At 38.5% G+C, this 22,463-nt stretch overlaps 1 protein-coding gene across 3 annotated transcripts in view; it reads left to right on the forward strand.

Annotated features, from left to right (window-relative positions):
* The first annotated feature begins 6,889 nt into the window (after nucleotides 1-6,889).
* Nucleotides 6,890-22,463, forward strand: part of LOC142999399 (ecto-NOX disulfide-thiol exchanger 2-like) — a 131,415-nt gene continuing 115,841 nt past the window's right edge. For 2 of the 3 annotated variants that reach the window (XM_076148937.1, XM_076148939.1), the window contains exons 1-2: nucleotides 6,890-7,041; nucleotides 19,769-19,864. The gene's annotated coding sequence lies outside the window, so the exon portion shown is untranslated. Of the gene's footprint in view, nucleotides 7,042-19,768; nucleotides 19,865-21,372; nucleotides 21,452-22,463 lie in introns of all 3 variants that reach the window. The other variant, XM_076148938.1, reaches the window with a different exon arrangement.

A 22,463-nucleotide genomic window follows, 5' to 3' on the forward strand; every position in this document is an offset into this window, starting at 1 on the left:
GCTGAATTAAACAGTATTCTTAGAGGGGAGCAGTAATGCCATGTATGTTACATCTGCTCTAATGTCACAGCCAGTTATTAGTTATCATACAAGCTACAGAAACTACAACCATAACCTCAAACTCTCAATCCTAATATCGAGTCATGTGTGCATCACTTAAACCTTCACATCACAAATAAGATGATAAAATTGATTTCTCCAAGGAGTTGCACCTTGAAAAACATTCAATATGTCTAATCCTCTTTTTACAGCCTCACTTCACTGCATGAGGCATTGAGCTCTGATTTAAGAAATAATGTGACAGTCAATGACTTTGTCAAGTGATGCCAGATCTACAATATTTGGACAGGGATATTAAATTATGAGGTTAAGACTCTCAACCGGTTATGAGTAAAGTAAAGTATTCTGTATTCTAAACAGAAAAGTTGCTCGGTATAACCAAATGCTTATGAAATCCTTCTAATTCTAAATTCAGCTGTTCCTCCTTTTTTGGGATGTGGTTTATGAGCATAAGGCTTAAAAATGTGAGCAAGGAGCTTATCAGTAATCCAGAGGCAATGATTGTAAGATTAGATTGTTTATCCAGTCTGACAGTGGTGGCTTACATTATGATTTTGCAGAGGGAGGGATTTTAGCAGTTGCTTTGAAAGGAAAATGAAAAAAGGATTACTCTTATCAGCTGTGTTGGAGTTTTTCTTTCATTAGTTAAATATACAACCAACTGCATGTTATTTCTGCCACCAATACCCATTGCAGAAAGAGACTAGGAGGAACAACAACTGGAGGAATGAAACTTTTAGATTTGCACAAAATTACAGGTATCTTGCCATCTTCATTCGAATATTTTTGCCAACATTTTAAGACACAAAATCCCTAAAGCAATGGATCATCGTTCTCTAATTCTCTCAATTCCACTTTTGTAAATAAAAAAGGTAGATCAGGTGATAGCTAGATCAGGTCATATAGGGTCACACATACTTAATCAATCAGACGGATCAATGAGGCACAGTCGGTTGATATGGCAGATTTAGACAATGATGCTGCATCAACATGTGATCACTACCCAATCCAAAGTACAAACAAGACTATATTTTGTCAATGACTTCAAAACTACCACACAAACCTAAAAAAACAAACAAAATATACCAATTGGCTAAATTATGCAATTTGATATGGACACATTTTTAAATCAAGCAATTAAGTCTAATTATTCCATCCTATACTGTATATTTCTTTCTCTTCAGACACAATGTTGCCTTAAAAAACAGGTGGGTTAATGTTCCCTCCATTGCCCTTGACCCAGGGAGAAGCCTGTACACATGGATTTGGCTGGACTCTGGCTGACCGCTGCTCCTAGTAGTTAGAATAGATCAAATGCAGATGAGGAATTTCCCAGTGGAAAAGTGCGATCAATTTAGAAAAACATGCGTTATTAGAACAACATTGTTTACCAAGCTATGGTGGCTTTGGTGGAGATATGGTTTACAGTTGAACCGGTACAGAGATACAGTGAGGACATAAATATGTTCACTGTGTGTCCGAGCTTTTACCAATAGCAGAAATTACATTATACCACAAATTCCTGGAGAGAAAGATGTTCTGCAGCCACAGAACACAATAACATCAAATATCTGCTGGCACACTGTACAACATTTATCTTTGACTTACAGTGTCCAAAATACGTTTACCAATATCTGTGTTCTACAAGGATACTCAACAAAAATCGCAATCCAGGAAGATCTTATCGCATTTGTCCTCTCTGCCAAAAATCAAATCTATTTCCATTTTGAAGTGTAGCATAGTGTAGTCACTTGTAGCACCATTCTATATGGCAAATTTCTCAGGGTTCATTTTTAAGTGAGAATTATTCCATACTAGAGTGTTAATCATTCTCAGACACAGCCAATATCACCCCAAGGCTGCGTTCAAAACAACTTAATTGTTGGAAATGAAGTGCTCTGGGGTTGTTGTGGGGTTGTGGTTTTTTACACCTTTTGAGAAGAATTATCACTTTTGTTGTTTTTGTCAATTAAGTTGTCAGGTTGTAAGAAGAAGAAACAAGAAGAAACACTTTATTTTATTTATTTATTGTACTGTGAATGCTTACACACACACACACACACACAGCTTTGGGATTGATGACACCTAAGAAACAATGGTAAACCGTTGGAAAATATTGAAATTCTTACATCATGCAACACAATGAATTGGATTATTCGACTGAATCTTTGCTTGTCTTTTTTTGACCTGACTCCCAGTATAGAATAAAAGATAGAAAAAGGCCATCTCTGCCTTGCTTGTAATCGTGATCATCAGTGTTTAAGATGTGAAAGGAAATCATCTCATTAGAGAATTTCAGATACAGATAAACTTGTATGATACTCCAAGTGTTCCACTTCAGCAGTACGACCTAAACTCTCACCGTCCATTTCCTCACAGCTTAGGATTTCGAGGACACTTCCAGATAAATGCGGAGGCTGCATAAGTAATGATCTGTCATGTTTTTGTCCCAGTGCAAACTCTTAGCTTTGGTGTCCTCATCAAAGACTTCTTCCAGGCATTTGGGGAAGTTCCATCTTTAAAAAGTCTGCTTTCACACTCTTGTATACTCCCATGCTTACCATCGCCACATCATCCACAATTTGTCACACTGCTTAGGGACCCTATTGGTTTTATAATTCTGTGTTCTGGGATTTTTATGCTGCAGAGTTTTTCTTATCAGCAATTTCACTATATTACATCTGTCTGTATCATTTTGCATCTTGCATGGTACATAGTGTTCCTCTTCTTTCTGCCTTTCCCGGACTAGACTATAAATACATGCCAACCATAACTGCTACCTGCATGACACAGCTGTTAGGTATAAAACCACTTTAACAGCATTTTTCATATGCAAATGCAACTTGTACAATTTAAAATCTAAGAAAGTTCTGCGACACTATGAGTGTACAGAGTGATACAGTACAATCAGTTAAACCACATGAAACAAGAGCATACAAAGATGATTCAGAAGAAACATTTTCATTATCTTTAAAGTAACGTTGCAAAAGTATTTCCTTCATCATTTTATCATCATGTCATTACATTGTTGTTAAATACTAGAAGATTTGTAAATGAACCATATACCAGATTCAGCACTTGCCATCTGCAGAGTAGGTAAACAATACAAAAGTACAAAAAGTGTCAAATCTATTGAAATACAGAAAAATGTCGAACCAATCTCAATATACAGTAAGTACTCCTCGTATTGTCGTACCTCATTCCATGTGTCTTACAAAATAATGCAAAAGTACAATACAAAAATCAAAAAAGAGTGTTAGACTGACATAACTCAGCAAATGTGACAGAAAGGGAGTAGAGCCTCAGTATTATTATGGCATAGGGTTTGTCTTAAATAGGGGAGGGGGGATTAAAATCAATAATTCATATTTGAAATTAGAAACACGGTTATTTCTGTTACATAAATTACATTACACTGCCAGCAATAAAATCAGCCATTTTCATTTAACTGGGTTACTTGGATGAGATTAAATGTACTGTGCACTGCTAATGCAAAGAAACATAGTCTTATACACCATGCAATTAAATAATAGCTGCTAATTACAGGTCTTTTATATGAAAGGCCCTGTCAAAACATGGATTCGGCACACATTGTATTTAGAATGTACTGTGTGTGACTTTACTGAGTGTATAATGAACTGAAAGCTGAATATGTTATGTATCCTAAAGGAGGGAGTTCCATCTCATAGCCATCAAAAATTCTCTTTGATTGAACAACAAACAGACTTGTGTATTGTTTTTCATGTCACTCACTAGATAAGAGTCGGGTGATGCCACGCAATCCCTAGACAACCACTCTACCAGGCAAACACAGTGTGACAAGCACATTTGACCAGTCCAGCTAGTTTGTGCTGTTGTTTTACCAAAGAATTCCAAATTTGTGCGTCCAGCTTTCTCTTAGCACAGCCCTATGAAGGAGTTTTAATTAAAATTTAGATTTAGTCTTATTACTCATACATTTTGGGAAGAAAATGCCAGAATTTAATTTTGGGAAACATTGTAAACCAACAGGGTCTCAGTTAGACACCATGAGACTATTCTCTCACATAACAGGGTTTTATGCTTTTGGCAGGGAAGATAAGTTTATTTTTTCCATAAAAATCAGCAGCTTCAAAGTACAAATCTGCAACAGCTCAAAGCCTCCAGTGACAAACATGACATGTGCTTCCTTCCTCACTCCGCCAATATTTTTGGCACAGCTTTCTTTATGGCTTTTTCATGTGCAAGTTAAAGTCTCTTCTTAATTTAAGTGTGATGTGAGTGAATATGTTGACAATGATAATGGAAAGGAATATGGTCAATTACATATTTGGCTTTGGCCCGGCATTCCCAGTTTGAAAATGCCAAAAGCCTAGATCGCGGTGATTATAACTGTGAAATTTGCCGTGAAATCAGACACAATACTGCACAAGTAACAAGCAATTAAGGCAGCTGAAGTGACGTGACAAAATGATATCTGTAAATGTGACACTCTAGTGTGAAAGACAGTGAGACAGTTTAATTCAGTGAGCAATCACCACACAGCTCAAATACCTGATTGTTCAATTTCCCCTAAGCCTATGTACAAACATGCCATTATGTAAAGGATAAAACACTGTTCAGCTCTCATTTAATTTTTTGATTACTTGTAAACTGTTGCTCATTATTTTGTTGAGAGGCATTGACGTTGTGAGGGCCACACGCAATACAGCATCAAAAGTTTTCTTATTGGATGTTGCTAGGATACTGACATTTCCATATGTGAATCATCCTGGACATGATGAGTTTTGCGCAGGTTTGACACTTGAATGCATTGCATCATTCCACACACTATGCACTTCAGAAATACTTGGGATGCACAAGAGTAGGGAATCTAATGAGAAAAGCTGAATAGACTGGCAGAGGACCTGCAGACAGCAGCTCAGGAAGAGATTGGATGCCTGCAGGAGGGCTGATACTGAATGCCCTCACACACACTGTTGATGAGAAGCGGCATGTTTTCTCTGGTCAACAGCAGCTTATATTGTGGAGGTAATCTCTTTCTTTTCACTTTTCATGATCCTTCAAGGAGGTTTTAGGATTTAAGTCGTGTAACCTGCAGCAAAAACATTTAAACAAATGATTTAATGCTGGCTGTCAATTGGAAGCCAAATCAGCCTCTTTTATATGTATTCTGCTAGTTAAGTTGACTTTATCCTCAGTGCCCAGAGCTCTTTTCATGCTAAAAAACACCAACAAAAGGCGTTCAAACAAATCTGGGAGTATAAACATTAGGAATTAAACATGTACATGCTGAACTATCATATTCGTGGTCCATCTCCTTTAGTCAGCTTCACTTTTGATGAGTTGTTACTTTGGATTCATTTGAAATTACCATATAAAAATGTATGTATCTTGATTGATAAGTTTTGAGCCGGAAAGGAGTAAGTGCTATTACTGCATTTATTGTGGAAGTAATGTAAAAATACAAACTGCATCCCAAAGTTCTGTGACTTTTACAACATATCGGAATTTGGGACACCATGCAGTGTGTATGTGTGCTGGCCATTGTCCATGATTTTGACACACTTTTACTTGTACTTTTACTAACTGTATTGACCCCTTGCTTTAGGCCTCATCTTGAAACATGAATGTAGGATTTAGCTGGAATCTATTTTGCCACAGATAATGATGTAATTTCAGTAGATGTTTTGCACAGATAACAAAAGGACCTCTATGAATGATCAGGTTGACAAATTATAACTATCATCCCTGAGTTAGACCTGTCTGTGCTAGGCTCATAACTTATCAATTAGGCCTTGTGTGTGCACTTGTTCGTACAGTAAATCCACATAATAAAAGGCTGGCGTTGAGTAGCTGAAGCTGTGCAGAGGGCGTTTAATTACTGCAACCTGCTGTGAACCAGGTAACAGTATTTTTTTCCCCTGCTGAGACAGACATGTAAACTGGGATTACCTCTCATTTGGGAAAATTAATGGCTAATTAAATATTGATGATTGAGCTCTTAGATCAGTATTCATGGAGCGCAGTGTCTTGTAAGTGGAGCATATGTGACATAGAGAGGTACTACCAATGTTTAGACACAGATAGGACAACACATTTGTAGAGAGCAAATAGTAATTACCTGGTGGTCCAATCCTTTGCAAACAAACCAAGAAAGATAATTAATGCTGAGCTGTCAACATGTTAAATATTAGCAATGGTGTAATAGGCTGTAAATGATGCAAAACAGTTGATGGTGTGGGAGTGGAATGAATGCTGGCACATATGATAATCCCCTTGTAATGAGAATTCACTAGATATCATTGGCTTTGTTCATGCCTGAGCATCTCTCACAGAGCTTAGTGACCACAACAGTGACAAAACGCCTTAGAACGGGACATGGCATGACAACTGAGAGCATTGTGAAATTACACACAAAAAGGCATCAATTGCTAAATTAGGAACAAGTGATATCACAAGCCAGTATTTTTTGGTTTTGTTTGATTCAGCAAGGCAACCAGATTGTGATTGCTATAATTTAAAAAGTGTTTTTGTCCTGTCAGAACAAAGATAATAAAAAACAGGGATATTCTAATCTTTCATTGACACACAAGGATGTTTACTGAAAACAGTCAGTAGACATTTCCCCTCAACATTTTGCTGTTATCTTTGAAAAAACGGTAAATTAAGTCTCTTTGTTTGTATGTTAACACAAAAATTTAATTTTCAGAAATTTTTTTTTTAAGCCACAATTGGTAAAATATTTAATAAAACATTTTCTACAGTGCATGATTCGCTTGCTCCTCCATGGGCGCTGAAAAAAAAACGTCAACAAAACACACGTGCACCCCTTCCGCTTGCCGTACTGGGTGCCGCCATTGTAGCTCATGTTGCTAACCTGCAGCTCTCCTGGTAGCACATCTACACATATCTAACAAGAAGAGGCGTAAGAAACGTCCAAGTTTCGTAAGTGTTGGGGGACCGATGCAGAAAACACGGAAGAGGCCAGGCAGTCAACGGGTACGATTTTGCTTTTCGCAGTTACGCTCATTTCGCACGTCCACACCTGCTTACAGCATCAGGGAAGCAAACATTATGACTGAACTACTGCAACTACAACGGAAAGTTTACGTTAATTACAAAACATGTCATTATTTGCTAAAATATGACACCACATTCCAGCGTTCAGTCTAGTTGTAGTTTGTGTAGTGTAGTGTGTTGCTGTAGCTATTCTGAAGCTTCTTGTAGCTTGTTTTTGTCATTAGATGTAATCTCCCTGGGCAGTTTGACAGGAGAACTTAACACCCGCAGTATAAAGCCAACGGAGGCTCTCTGTTCTACTTTAACAGACAGGATAAATAATATATTTCAACAAAAATGATTTTGTTGACATCCTGCTGTCTAGGTGTTAGCGAGTAACCAGTGACCATGTTAACCGGTGGCTTTAGCTTGAATACATGGGTGTACTAAAAATAACCGGAAATGGAAGTGTTTAATATAGTGTAGGTGTTCGTGTTTTGTTTGTTTTCGTTATTTTATGAACATAACTATTTTATGTCCATAAATAATGTGGAAATATTGCTTATGTGTAACCTGAACCTGAATGAAAAGAGTTGTAAAGGCTTGTAAAAACGTATATACAAGAAGTAATAATGTTGCTATTGTCAAACTAGTATATGTGATAAATATACAACTTAAGAAAGGATTGTGTCTGCCTTGGCATGATGATGTTAGCTATTCCTTTAATGGGTCAGTTAGGTCTAGTAGTTATGACATAGACTGCTGTATATCATCGTTCATAGAAAAATATCTGTTTTGCTGTGAAATTATGAATTGATTCAAAGGACAGGACAAGGCTGACTAATGAAAATGAGGTAATCGATTGTCATACCTTCTTTTTATATATATGCGGTTTATCTAATAATTTCAAGCTTATTTGGATATAAATGTCATAATGAGGCATATAATTGTCACAGCTGTTATGAGGAACTCTAATCAGAGATATGGAGGAGGTAATTATGACTTGTTTTTTAGTACCATGGGTTAAAGATCATGTAGGTTGCATAGTTTACTCATTCAAACTATGAGATAGTAAATTGTAATAATGGGAATATAGAGAAGTTATTTATAATCAGTAGAAAATGTTCCAAAGACATCCACAATCTGGAGAAAAGAAAATGCTAGAGTAGGTAATTAAACAAAATCAGCTCACAAGCATGAAACATAAATAGCAACGTTCATCTAATGACTTTGCTGATCAAATGATGAGAGTTTAAATCTGAGTGCTGTGTTAGTGGCATGAAAATGCATTTATCTTAGTTTTTGGAGGAGCAGCTTTAATCTAGGTTATGAAAGTGCAATATTCACCTCTAAAAATATATGGCATCATTATCCAAGAAGCCATTATCCAAAAGACATTAATTTGCCGAAAGGCTCATGATGAGGTGCATTTCTTGGGGGAGAATTTTAGGATTACTGAGTATTAAAGATAGCCTAATGCCAGTGATATATGTGGTGTCATACAGGTCTGATGATTTAAGTCCAATAATGAGCTGAAGCTTGTCGTCTTTAGGTGTAATCCTAAATCTTTAACTCCACATTTTGCTAAGGGAGGCGCCATGATAGGAAAGGTTAATCCTCACATTGATTAAAAAGTCAGGATGCCTTTTGTTCTGGCTTAGTCTCAGGCCCTGCTGTCAGATGTACAACCATCATCTGGGCAACGAAATTAAGTTTGAAGTCGTTGAAGCTTTTATGCAAACCAGCATTGAAGTATTAGTAAAAGTCCCCCTCTGTGCTGCAGAGCAGATGGTCCGTATAGCAGCGGGTCCATTCAAGTTCTCATCTTTTTCTGTGCACAGCAAGGAGGTTGTGTTTCCAGTCGTGTCCCTTATCTCAAAAGGCTATTTTCAAGGAAAGATTTCAAGGAAACTTTAAAAACTGATTGAACAAGGTCCAGGGATGAATCTGTAAAATGTTGGTACTGCTTGGCCTGTAATAACCACTTTTAGAGAGGATCAGTTAGAGGATCAGTTTTCCTGGATTCCTTGGGTCCACCTGTAGACATCCATATTGATACACCCCATTGCTGTACATAATCATGGTCTAGTCACAAACAGTTTAAATTTGATAATTGGAGTGCGACTCTGCCTTGGCGGAGGCAAGCTGCCAACATGTAACTGTGTGTGTGCAGTATTAGGTCGGCTCACTTTCAGGTAAAACAATATTCTTCTTTTTTTATTGGCTGCCAAGTAGTAAGAGGATCATTTGAGCGCCCAGGCAAAGATGATTGCCAGTTACCAAAATGCTTATCAATTCCGAGACTGTTCCGATTTGAATATTTCAGTAAGGAACACTGTTCCAATTATCTTCATTCAGTCTTCTGATTATCATGTGAAGTATTGGGTTCAAAAGTTTAGCTGTCTGGCTCTACTTGAGTCTAAATTTAGCTGAGAAATGTTGATGACTGCAGGTCCAAGATGTAATAGGGGTGTCAATATTCGTCATGTCAGCAGGTTGTGCTTCATTAATCTGTCTGATTGATCCAGCATCCATGCGGTTCCATGACCTTGCTTTGTACAAATAAAAATTGCACCCACGTCAGTGTCACCTGATCTACTGCTCTGCTGATGGATTTGCACCTTGCTTACTGAGAGCACAGCATGCTGCCATGAGGAGAGCAATGCTGGAGTTGTTGGTAGAAGGTCCGGTATCGTTTCAATTCACGTAATGTGTTACACAAGGCAACTGCTAACTTTGGCTGGAGTCATTCTTAGCATTGTAGCTTTATGGGAGGGGCTATGCAGGCACATTCTTTGTATAACAGAGGTGGTGAGAGGACAGGGCAATAAGTTATTGTTGTGCGTTATTGGAAAAAAGTATAATTTATGTACATTATGTCTCACTGATCTTGCTATGTGGATGTGATCTTAAAATAAGAAGAGAGAATGCATGTTTAAATTTTTTGTCTAATGAAATACATTGATAGTAAATCAATACATTTTGCTCATTTGTCACTATTTCTTCTCTTCAACATAACTACCAGTTGGTGCATAAGTCAATTTAATGGTTGACATTCTTCATTCAAACGAAACATGAATATAAACATGAAGCATCTTGAATGTTCTTCCCAAATCGCTTAATATAACCGTCACACACAGCAGTTATCCAAAACATCCGCGCCATGCCACAGGACATTACGATCACAAGGCTTTTTCTCTAAATATAGTCATCAGCTACCTTCATCCTCATCTGACCCACTGTGACACATTTAGCCTGACTTTGTCATGGTGGCCTGCCTCGTTTATATCCATCATAATGAAAGGCTGTTCTGGTACCTAATAAGCAGCTTACACGCAAAACGGACTGATTAAAATTATGAGTGCTGTTTTTAACTGCATTACTGGAAGGTTTTGAGTGTGATAAATGGCTCAACAATAAAATGGTGTATTTAATTCATTAATTCATTATGAATAAACTGTTCTAGCAATCACTTCTTTCTTAAGATTGAAATTAGATTTTTTTCTTTCTGCATGTCATTCAGGATATTTCAAGTTGGAAAGTCAGGAAAATGTGCTGTAATTGTGATGTACATTGTGATAGATGAATTCATGCGTACGCCTTTAAGGGCCATGCGGCGGATTGATTCATAATGTCTGTGACAATAAACCTTCCTCTACATTTCACAGTTTGTCAGACACAAGGGAGGGATATTTGTGTCTTTTATGACCATCTGTAGTCCTAACATAGTACATTAAAATGCATTACCACAACAGCACGGCCTTTTTCCACCATATGGTCAATATTTGCGTTGCTTGAAATTGCTGTGATTGGTGGCCAGTCTTGCTTTCTGAGCCCATGTGTAAAGGGAGTGAAATATGATTCATTTAACACCATGAGAAAAGCTTATGACTTATGAATATTAATGATTTACAGGGTTACAGGGTTAGATACACATACTATAGATCTGCAGTACATCATTTATTTAAAATATTCCACCTGGTAGCATGTAATCTTATTCTATGAATCATGAACTCACCTGGCATTTTGCGACATTACTTTATTATGAAAACTATTTTTGAATTTGATTTTGTTTATGCTCAGGATAAAGGTAATCTATGCTAATATTGCTTTGATATAACCACTACCATCGATCTAACATGTTCTGTGTTAAAGCTGAATTCCATAAACTCCCTATATTCAATGCAGCATCAGGCACCAGGTGCAAACTGAAGTTATAACAAAGATAGCAGGACATCCAGTTGTGCTTGTTATGTTGCCTTGTTTTGACTATTTGATATCTGCAGTCGTGTGTCTACATGCACAACTTTACCCTTCCACAAAATGGGGGACATACTGTATATTCACTTGCAAATGGCTCATCCCGTCGTGGACATGATTGAAGCTGCTGTTTAGTTATCAAAAGTATACACACAAAACAGCCCTCTGGAGTGGTATTGCATTGCAAAAATTGGATAATCTTTGGCTTGGCATGTCTTACTTTTGTTTATTTTCAGTTTCACTTTTCAGAAATGACTTTTCACCCATCTCAGTCACAAATCTTTGTCTCTCCCTTTGGCTTCTGTGCCTCCGACGCTGTTTCAGTGCATCATGTGTATAAAAGCCACTTTTGAATCATTCACTCCTTTTAAAGGTTTATCCGCTATTCACAGCACACTGCTGATTTCAAAATGTGAAACTTTGCAATCGTTGAGTTTCTAAGCATTTGTAACAAACAGGTGGTAATTGGAACATACTTTGGCGGAAGGTAGGGAGCTGCCACAGTGGGAAACTTGAAATGCACTCAGAGAAATGCTACACCCCCCCCTACAAGTAGTTTATTGTGGTATATTTAATGTCTCTGCTTTAGTGCCTTTATAAGAACACTTAAAACAAAGTCACAGGTTTATTGATCTTATATACAGCGCATATTACCATATGACTTAAAAATATGGATGTATTGTTTTTTAACCATATCTCCCAGCCCTAACACACACACACACACACACACACACACACACAGAAATGTCTGGATAAACAACGACTGGACCAATCACTTATTGTAAGTCGCTTTGGATAAAAGCGTCTGCTAAATAGCCGTAATGTAATGTAATCACGCAGCAGATATACACATATTTTACAGCCAGTTAACAATGGTAATGGAAACCTACCCACCAAACAAATCTTTTCCGCTATGGGTTGGCCATGTCGTCTTAATTGCAATATGAACCCTTTGTGACAACTGAACTCTTTAAGACAATATTTTAAATGCAAAATCTGCTAGGTGCAAGTGGTGACATTCTACAATGTCAGGTTTACCAGCCTGATCTCAAAACAGAATGGAACTGGTGGGCACATCAAGCTGTTGCGCAACTTACACTGACTAGTTGATGTAACTATCCTACACAAACATGATGTAGACTAGAAATAGTCGTATGCAAGTCCATATCATTGGTGATTACCCTGTCATGCCCTTGCCCTGCTAGGTTATCAGGATATTTAGATTGAATCACTTCAGAAAGTCCAACATTAATTCAGCGAGTGCTTCCCCCTGCTGCCACAAACCCCAGAAAGTATTCTTGCATTGTGTATAGTAGTCCTTTTAAAGTATACACATAACACAACTAAAGCGACTAATGCTGCATTATTTATGACAGCAGTTTCGTCAAACGACCACAGAGAACCACTTAGCATTTCTGCTTTTTTTTTCTCCCGAAAATCATCCAGTATTTATCTGCCATGAAGTTCAATTAAGTTCATTCTGAAAACCTGTGGCTGCAGTAATTAGTGTTTGCTTGGGCAAGCTGTGAGTCTTTCTCTCTCTCTCAGGGCTGAATCGCCTTTTGCCTGATCTTTCAAAAGATTAAGAGAATTGCTACGATCTGTATTTCAACGTATTGGCAAATTCTGTTTAGCACACATAGCAATTAATTGTACACAGGCTTCCAACCCAGACTTGGGCTCCATGCTCAGCCCATGTGAACAATCCATTGCAGCACTGATCGACTGTTGAGTACACGCATAATGCATTTCTAGTATCTTTGCTGCTCTTTGTGTACCTTCTGTCTTTGTGCATGTGGTTGTGCTGTTAGCTCATCCTCAGCTGGGTTGCTTAGACTACCTGGGGTGGTTAGATCCTCGGATGTGGTGGTTATTGGATTCATGGCTGGGGTGCTTAGCTTATCTTCGGCAGCAGTGGTCAGCGGTTCCTTGGCTGACTTATTCTAGGCCGGGCTTGTTGGCTCATTCACAGCTGGGATAGGTAACGTTAGCACGTCTGCCGCTCACAGTTGGGGACTCCCAGAGTTTTCTATTTCCTGTCCAAGGAAAATCAACCATGGCAGGAAGGTGGTCCTCCAATTACTTTCAAAGGCGTCTTTCAATCAAGGTGTCTTCCAACCCCTTTCAAATTTTTAAGATATGCAGAACTTGGCAAATACAATAACCTGGAAATACAATGACGAGAGTAAGTGATTATGGTTTCTCAACCTTGTAGAAATGGAGACACAGAGACTTCATTCAATTTTAATAGAAATTTTGTAAAAGAAAATTGAAAAAAATAAAGTTATTTTGCTGCTATTTCTGATGTACACAGACTGCATACTCTGTGTACAGCTAGCGGCGCCAATGCATAAAATCACAATATTTCAACAAAATGTACATACTTTAAAGTTTTACATATATACTTTTTAATGAAGTATGGCTCTGGGTTTGAGGGATCTGGCTTTTGATAACATTTTTGCATTTCTTGCTGAAGTTGTATTCGTTCATTTTATATCGCAGGCTTCTTCTTTACTATTTTATGGCATCTCCCTCAAATTCACCCCAATACCATTTCAATTTCATCCATGAGATGTCTGACTGGACCCTCCTGCCCAAGGCCATCTTGCTATCCTTATTTTGGCAGCTGGCATTATGTTTAGAACATTTCTTGTGGTCTGAACCAGATTGTTTTTATCTAACTCCGGGTGAGGAACGGTGACGTTTCTCATTATGAGATGTTTTATTGACCCTCAAGGGAATATGGAAGCTGGCAAGGAAGGGGCAGGTGGTGAAAGAGTACCACGTGAACCAGTCAATAAATAGCCTATTTTTAGTCCTGCAGTCCTCCACAAAACAACACAAGTTGAGGGAAAATCTAACACATTGTATTTGTTATTATTTGGGCTGGAATATCTTTTCGGATTACTCGTTCAGACTTTAATTTTTTGTTTCTCAACCATCTTAACTGTAGGTTGTACTCTTTCGTCTATGTACGTTTCATATTCAGACATTTGTTAAGTCACTGACAAAGAACTGACAACAACCTATCATCATCCCTTTATCATGGGTTATCATGACACTAAACTCTCAAACTTTTATATGATATTTAGACTGACAAAATTCAATACAATTTTCGATTCAAGGAGGGTGAGTTTGAAGGATATTATTGTGTTCTTAACAACAGATAAATATAATGGTAGTCCAAACGCCTCTAAAACTGGCATTCATTCTAATGTCAATAAATTCAAATAATACAAATAAAATAGAAAATCTCAAATAAACGGTAAAATTATAAACTATGTAAGCTGCAAAAAAAAAGCAAAGCATAGGTACATGTTGACTGTAGAATTGATACTGTGGAAAACTAATATTGGTATTGTTTTCAAATTTTAGTATTGATAGTTGAAGATGCTTAGATACTCTTGGGGACATTTTATCCTTTCTACTGCAAGCTCACTTGAGATATCCTGGTCAAGTGTTTTTGTTCCCAGATACTGATCCAAGCCTTTTAAGCATACAATATGTCAAAACCTGGTGCTGATATTACCTATAATACAGCTGCAATAATGGAGCTATTATGTCGGACACCTGGGTGGTTAAGTGTAGCATGCATCAGACCCTTTTCTGTACTGGTCTTTTTCTAGCTATATATTTTATGTATATTGTGGAGAAAAGTGTTTGAACACAGCCGCTTTTCATTCACTGCGTAGATATAATACAAAAGTTCAAAAGCAGTTTTCAGTCAACTGCAGAACTTCAGAGCTGTGGTACATCTGCAAATGATTAATGCACAGTTTTTCAAAGATTAGTTTAAACAGTCAGTGTGCATCACGTGCTTCCAATTCTGTTGGCTATCAAATAGGACGCATGTTTTAAAGAAGCATGATGAGAAGCATGAAAAGCTCTGGTCCTATTCCCATGACTCAGCTCAGTGCATTCCTAATGCGTTTTTACTAGGGTGTGACCACACTAACCGCTCGAGGCAATTCATCTGGTTTAAAATGTTTCTTGGAGTAGGAGTGAGTGAGCATTTGTTGTACAGAGTTTTCTGGCTCCTGCAGATTTGTGCCCATGTTGATGGACAATACAGTGAAGTAAAGTTGAGATTTTGTTACTGACCACTTTCAGGGTTGTCATCTTCCGTTTGGCAGCGGTGCAACTGCTAAAAGTTTCTTTACCCGTTGGTTCTGTGATGCTGATCATTTTTCAGCAATATTTATTCTCAAAAATCCACATTAGCCTGATAAAATGGCTGATGAAACTGAAATGTGTTTCCCCTTTTCTGCCTCACGCATATGCAGCATAAAGTCAAAGGAATTTAAAAATGATTGGTAGAACGATTGATTTATTTCCAACTTCGCATGGTGAAGGGAATAAATGCAGGTGATGCCAACAAGAAGAAACAAACATGTAGTTGGCAAGCTAATTTAATTACACCCACCTCATTCCTAGAGGTTTGATGTTACCTAGAGTTCTTTTTCTTTTCACTCAAATGACTCAGATGTAAATTTGTGTCATGATTGTAAATATCTTGTACCTTCCCAGTACAAAAATACATTTGCATTGTGACAGTATGGGAACAAACAGTGTTTGTTTCCCAGGAGTCTTAAAAACAGAACAGTGGACCCCTCTCTCTCCAACAGCTTTATTTGATAGTAAAAATTCCCATGTAAAGACAGAGACAAACTTGGCTGTATGCAAGTAGGACAAACATCCAGTACGTAGAAACAGGATCGTCATAGTCCTGAATTTTATTTTGGTAGCGGGTGTGGGTTGAGGTGAAAGAAGTTTACAGTTGATGAGACAGGATTTGGCAGTGTCTATAGTTTATTTAGTGATTTTTAAAAAAGCAGCAAAGAAGATGAAGTGATGGTAGGCTCATCCTCTAAATCTCAGTAGGAACTGTGTAAGTGAAGCACCCAGAGATATTCTGAACAAAAACAAACAGAAAATGTGATGGGTACCTGGGATCATGTCCAGCCTGCCTATGAAGTTTCATTGAAATCAATTAATAAATTATTGACATATCCTGCTAATGGTAAGACATACCCCTGGAAGAAGTAATAAATATGGAGAATGTTCTGTTTGTTGTAGAAATGCAGTGTTAAATGTGTTGCAGCCAGCAGCAGAAGTAATGAATCAACTCAAACTAGAGTTGAACTCGAGAGTTGAACCTTGTCCACAGGCTCCCAGCAGTGATGCATCCAAAGTGATCTCTGGATCAATTACAGCTACTACATTACATTACATTACATTACGATCATTTGGCAAACGCTTTTATCCAAAGCGACTTACATTACATTACCACCCTTCGCAGAGGGGGGAGCAATTGAGGGTTCGGTGCCTTGCTCAGGGGCACCTCGGCAGGGGCTTGAACCGGCGGCCCTCCGGTTCGCAAGCGGAAGCACTACCCACTGAGCCACTGCCTCACTACTAGGAGGAATCAGAAGCGCGTAACACCAAAGGCTCACTATGTGGGTCCTGCACAAAGAACACCAAAAAGCTTGAATTACTTCGTGTTGAGCTTTGCAAGACATGGTTTTGCTCTGAAAGCTCTACTCTTTATGAAGTATACCGGGGCCTTTAGGGTAAATGTCCTCATCAGATCTAAATGGATACTGATCTTAGATGAACTTTGAGAAAAGTGTGAAGCAAATTAATTTCATACCCCAGTAAGTCTGAAAACTGCTCTGGGCAAGCAGCCTGTTGCATCAAATTTAACAAAGAGGTGGATGTACTCTGGCTTGTTCATCCAGCACAGGAAATTTTGCAGTGTTCATCAAACCCAAAAACGTCCTTATTTCAGATATGCATGATTTTTCACATTCAGGAGCTGAAAAACTGTGAGGCAAGCTTGAATACACACCTTGTTTTATGCTAAAGCTTTAAGCCTTTTAACCATGTTGTCCACAATTACTGCAATAAATAAGATAATAATTTTTTTTTCTTTTATTAATAGTAATATAATTATTTTCACCAGATGGTACTGATTATAAGTTGTAATTTTATTAATTCTACTAAATCCTGGGTTACTGTGATTAAGCTATGAGGCTTTGATATTAAGGGGGAAAGTGATAACTGCAGCATTTTATCCTTTACCCTTGGTTATTATGTATGACCTACATGTTTCAAGCCGATGGGAACTGGAATTAACAGCTCTGCAGTGCATTTACCAGCTCTTTTGTCCGAGGTTTAGTAGTTTAGTTGTCTGTCTCTCTCTGTTGGGTACTGTATATGCTATAGGGTTTCTGGAGAGCATCAAATACATCCGGAAAACATTTGCAGAAGGGCTGGAAGCTGGAGTTCTTCTATACCTTGGATTTATTTACTAGGCTGTACAAGGTAATCTCCCTCAACTACAACTCAAGCAATGTCCTAGGCTTGAAGATTTTGTAGAGTTAGTCTTTACCCTGTCTGTATGACTTTGATGAAAAATAGGGGCTGATTAGCTGCCAGGCCATTTGAAACGAGTCCAACTCTAAAGCCAGGATACAATTCCGACGGAGCTCTGGGTTTGAAGCAGGCAGACATCTGGATTACTGTGCGAAAAGGATTTGACTGTTTTTTTTAAAGTGTTTGAACCTGTGACATATAGAGTAAAAAGACATTAAGAACTTATTTCTTTTTCCTGGGCTGGTAAACCCAGGAAGAGAGTTAACCCATTGAACATTCACAGAGGCGGAAAAGTAAAGAACTACATGCTTTAGTAATATGGAAAATGTATGTTTGTAATGTGTTTCTTGCACAAAATGCATAATCACTACTTTATCTATATGGACGTAACATTACAAATGTGTTTTAATAACCACAGTTTAATTAACACTTCTTAGTTTCAACACAACTGAACATTATGATCACATATAGATTTATTATGTGTAATAAACTATTGACAGTCTATTTGTCATCAAGGCGCAATAGGAATGCACATAATGCATGCTTGTTTAATGAAGGCACACCCATCTTTAGTGATGGTGGAATGCAAAGTAATGGGTGTAATGGGTGCAGATACTGTAATTGGAACGGAGGATATGTCTGATTTATTATTGATGTGCTTCATTTGCTGAGCGAAGAAAGAATTTTTCTTCTGCCTCCATGGTGAGCTGTGTTCTGGTCATGTCTATGTGGGTGTGAACTACCGTGAGTGAGTGACCTTGGCTTACTCAACAGACGATTGACAGCCTTTGCTGTAAGCCTGGCCAACTGATCAATGCACTCCTATTTAGAGCATTCCTTTTGCAGTCTAATAAAGACAGCACCAAGAGCGGTTCTTTGGCTGGATTGCCAATACCTTTAACACCCCATCGATTCTCCTTTCTGTTAATGGTTTCTTCGCCACCATGAGCCGGATGCTTTGGAGGGTGTGAGCAGGCAAGTGTGCATGTGGTGATTTGGGGAGGGGCAGAAGCATTTTATTATGACCATGGTCAACAGTCTGGCTGTGTTTGTCACAGTCCTGTTGCAATACACTTAGAAACCACCTCCTGCCTTCATTGTCATTAACAGAGACAATAATGGTGAGCATAGTAGGCATGTAAGCATCTGATTACCCTCACCCATCTAAGGAATCAACCTTCACAATTGTAGGATTATTCAAAGACATCACCTCACACTCCCACGCTATGGAGATAGAACCGGTTTGATAAGGCACCAGGGAGGAAGATGAAAAATTGAGTTGCATTGTTTCAATCCCATGTTAGAATGTTCTTCCTGCCTATAGCATTTTTTTCGACGCAGTTACTTTCCACTCACACTGCAATAAATAGCTCTGCATATTTAAGCGATGTGTTACATTCATCCTTTGGCTCTAATTAGTGAGCAGCCCTGAGAGTTGTTTTCCTTTGTGGGTTGACGATTCTTCTTTTGCTTGCCATTGGACAATTTCATACTCTACAGTGTACAGTGGTGGGCTGTTTTTGAGTTCAATCAAACAAACTGGGATTACAGCAGCATTGTCTGCTCATTATCACGTCTCATTAGTAAGGTGCTTTTGTACTGGCAGTTGCACTATGGCACAAGATGAATGGTGCTGTGGATTCTGGTGTGGGCATGTTGCTGGTGAGGTTTGAACAACCAAGTGCAGAGCTGATAGTGTAAGACACTGGTTCCTGCCCATTTATTCATGCTTTCATGATGCTTTCCTCTGTTGTCATGCTGATGAGGGAAACGTCAAATAAAGCATCAAATGAGAAGAAGTCAGTCATCAATTCCTTCCTTTGTTTTTATTTAACAAAACTAGCAAATTCGTACCAATGTATACCTCTAATGTACCAGTATTTATCATTTTCCAAACAGAAACTACAGTACAAGTATCTGATCAAGCATATACTGAAAAGGCTTTGAGGTTCAATACCAAGTCCTACCTGTGTACATCCTGAAGTAAAATGTGGTGCAATGTACAATATTATAAGTAAAATATGATGCGATATATTCTAGAAATGCAGATTTTAGCCGTACTGTATGAATTTTCTACTGTTTGTGTTCGCAGGCTCCGAGATGAAGCCAAAACGCTGTATTACCATCGTTGCAGGGGTGAGGTGACCCAGTGCTTAGAGAAGATGTCGGATGGCTGGAAAGTAAACAGGTATGATCTTTATGCCATGTAATGTCAATGTTATTCAATGTTTTTGCAGTATATTCCCCACATCTGACTTGTTCTTTGTGTATCACTCGGTACACTTACTGTGGATGCGCTCAATATATCTTTATTGCGTTTTAAGGCACAATGCAATGAAGCCCTATACAGTATATGGACTGAATAAGCAGAAGTCTGCCGCTCTCCAAGTAAACACGAGCAGCATGCTCCAATAAAAACCTTTACATGCCTGAATAAATCAATTTACAAATGCATCTAGGTCTGTTCCTCTGAGTAACCACACTTTGATTTGTGCTCATTTTCAATCACAGTAAGTTGTATAGCAGACGTTTGAGAGGGGTGATTTCATTCCTCAATTGCAGCATAAAGTTTTAAAGTGCGTCTAAGTATTAATCAATTTCAACCAATTGTGCCTTTTCCTTCCTCTTTGAGGTCATCAGAAGTTGACCTCAAAACTCAGTTGGACTGTGTCACATTCTGATGATTTCATCACCCTCAGTCTTTCGCTTATTGGCATGAGTGCTGGGTGCCAAAACAAACAGCTGTCGCTTTGGCACAGTTTGTCTCTGTATTTCATAAAGCCTCAGAAAAGGAGGATAAAGACTTCTGAAAGTAGTTGGCTTGCAGGAAATCTCTTTCTTCTTTTTATTATCCCAGAGGCTGTTTTTTTACCTCTCAGACTCAGCATGTAATTACCTGGTGCCCAATAAGTGCTAACTACCACAGATGTGGGCTTCATGTCAATTAATTTTCCCCAAACTAGATTCTGTTAGTGCTTTTGGGTACACACAAATGAAAAGCTCACTTGTTTTAATATACCTCTTTTCTGTTGGGGTAATTGTCTATCCTTAATTTAAATTCAGGAAGTGAAAGCATATCACTCTATATACACATCAATTACTTGAAATTACAATATAATCAACTAAAAGCATTGCAGAGGTGTGTTGGCAGGGCAAACGATGAAAGACAGGCACCATAAGCTGAGTAGTCTCTGAACAGTTTATCTTTTTTGTGCTCATAGTAATATATATATATATACTATACTATACTTGTGAGAGTTTAGACCTGCCACTTGTGCTGATGGGATTGTGTGACTGAGATAAAAACGACATCTGTTGTCATAATGTCACACACAGGTTCAGGGTAGCAAGTGAGTGATATTCTGTGACTAACTGAGTCTCCACTGTGAGCCTATTGCCAGTGGCTCTTAATAGACAGTAAGTGTATTGAAGTAGTATTCAGTCAATTTGAGATGAATGAGTGCTCTATCACCCCCTGCTAGTTCCATTTCCAGCACGTGGGAAAGTATGATGCAACAGGTCAGTCTAGTGATGCTACTATCTAAGGGGGGTATACATACTGAATATTTCCACTATATGTAAACGCTGCATCAAGAATTATGAGAAATACTGTTATTCTTGGCCTCAGTCCTGCAACTGCATGTTAAACAAGTTTGGCCACCTACCATAAGTCTAATAACGTCATACGATTCACAGGGGTGGCGTGACTCTGGTCTCCTCTTAGGGAGCATGTTGACGTGTTCCTGAGCAAGACCTAACTGCTTCTGTTGTGCAGGTTGGTGCCTTGTCAGTGTGTGAATTGATGAGTATGAGGTACATGTAAATCGCTTTGGATAAAAGCGCTATATGGGTACAGCTCAAAGACATTCTGGTGTTTTTTAGAGCTGGCTGCTCTTTGCTTGCACGCCAGCGGCGGGTGGCGAGACTATGTGCTTATCAGTAGCTGATGAGTGGAGACGTGCATCCTGAGACAGAGAATGCCAGTGAGACCCGTGAAGATTTGGTCTCTACACTAGCCAGCACGACTGCACAAATTGCCTAGTAACTCCCAGAGAGCGAAGTGAATAATTCTTTTTTTTTTACTTTATTTCAAGGATTTCCTTCCATATAGTGTGGTTGAAAACGCTGCCCTCTGCAACCAGCTACACAACTTGAGCCCAGATCTGTTATCCCATTGCGGCATCAGAAAATAAAGGTGTGGCTTTGCAAAGCAGAACATTAGATTGTTGCTGTGCATTGTACAGCAAAATCCCTTTCCGCTTTCTCCAGTTTTTGTTTGGCATATCTCTGTATGTGGCAGTGTTTCGGTTTTTAGCTTGAAGACCCAGATATTGTGCAAACTAAGTCGAGCGAAGGCAGCAAACCTCTTCTGACACTTAAAATACAACCATAAGGAGCGGTATAGGGAGAGTGTCAACAAAAATGTTCTTTATTTGCAAACATATCTATTATATTCATTCTGTATTATTTGGTCTATCCTTTCTTGCAGGCAGCATATTCAAAAGGAGACACTGACATTGCACACAATTGCATCACATATTGTTGTGATTGTTTATCACACGTAGCAATTTCTTTCCATATTGTGCAGCCCTAGAGTTTTTACATGGTTTTCACATCCATGATGCAAAGTTGTAAAACTGAAGTGGCACTGGTACTGGAGTCTGAGTTTGCTGACCTTGCAAACTGCCAGCCCAGGGCCAGAGCTGTGTTAAGACTGAGCTGGAGTGTGAGGAGGGCATTGCAAAGCTCTGCATGTCTGGGTTACAATGGTTTCTACAGATTTGCCA

This window comes from Genypterus blacodes, unplaced genomic scaffold (genome assembly GCF_046128005.1).
Source record: "Genypterus blacodes isolate CSIRO-AG114 ecotype Tasmania unplaced genomic scaffold, CSIRO-AGI_Gbla_v1 ptg000044l_1, whole genome shotgun sequence".
NCBI lineage: Eukaryota > Metazoa > Chordata > Actinopteri > Ophidiiformes > Ophidiidae > Genypterus > Genypterus blacodes.